The following is a 1,330-nucleotide window of genomic DNA, read 5'->3' as shown; positions in this document are numbered from 1 at the left end:
AGATGCACCTCAAATATAAACGGCGGGTGGCATCCGGACGATCGCGGCTCCGATTCAAATGGTAGTAGTAGCCGTCGTTAAAGTGAAAATAGCGGGTCTGGCGGCGTATTCCTTTCTCAACGCGAAGCAATCCCGCCATAATTCACCGGGAGACAAGGCAGGGAACCACGACAGAACCGGAATGAGAGTGACGCGAGGACGTACCTCCCGTACCTCTCGCACCCGCGCTCCGGGTATCGGAGAGGGGTGGGGGGCGAGTGATGTCATGGGCTGGTCATTCCATTGGTGGAGTGAGGGAGAGGAGGGGAAGGCGGGAAGCGTGACGTAGTGCGAGAGACAGGCAAGGCCAGGGGGAGGGGAGGGGAAGTGAAGCTAGTGGTGATCTGGTGGTGATGCGCGCCGAAGCCACCTGACCAGGTGTTTCCGACCGGAGCGACCGAGTTTGCTGCCGTAGGTTGCGGTGTTTTCGAACGTCACCCCAATACGTAAAGGGCTGCCGACTGGCGTCGCCGTTCAGATCCATGCGTTCTCCGCTAGCAAGCAGATCGGCGAGTATTACGAATGTCAGATTCACGTCGTTTTCCTTTTTATTTTAACTTTTTCTCGCGTCGTGTGTCAATCCGGAAACTCTGCAAACTCAGGTGGGAGACAGTCTCACACCAAATGGTGTGAGGCAAAATTCCTCACACCAAACGGTGTGAGGCAAACATACCTTACACCAAATGGTGTGAGACTCGTTGTGCCTCACAGCAAATGGAGTAATACTTTCTCATACCAAATGGTGTGAGGCACAGAGGGTCTCACACCATTTGGTGTGAGACACAACCAGTCTCACACCATTTGGTGTGAGACACAACCAGTCTCACACCATTTGGTGTGAGACACAACCAGTCTCACACCATTTAGTGGAAGGTATGTTTGCCTCACACCGTTTGGTGTGAGGTATTTTGCCTCACATCATTTGGTGTGAGACTGTCTCACACCCGAGTTTCCAGAGAAACCCTTCATCAAAGTTGCCTTTTCGTCCAATCTACCCATGTTTGTTTTGTTCCAGTGAATCCTGACTTCTGTTCAACCGAACAACAGCGCAATGGACAAGGAGAACGTCGACCCTGGTAAGTAGACGACTTTTCAGGAACTCATTTATCAAGCCATTGTTATTCTGTCAATTTATTGTTTTCTTTGTTTTAGACCTCCTCCGTTCCCGGCTCGCTCGGCTCCATCGGTACACCGGTGGTGGAGCCTGGGCGGGCTGGCCCGATGCTGCACTCCGCCGACAGCAGGAGCAGGCCCCAGCGGAGGAGAGGGTCGACGGGGCCCTCGGCCCACC

Source organism: Frankliniella occidentalis, unplaced genomic scaffold (genome assembly GCF_000697945.3).
Source record: "Frankliniella occidentalis isolate FOCC.00 unplaced genomic scaffold, Focc_3.1 Scaffold291, whole genome shotgun sequence".
Taxonomy (NCBI): Eukaryota; Metazoa; Arthropoda; class Insecta; order Thysanoptera; family Thripidae; genus Frankliniella; species Frankliniella occidentalis.
This window is presented reverse-complemented; position numbering follows the sequence as displayed.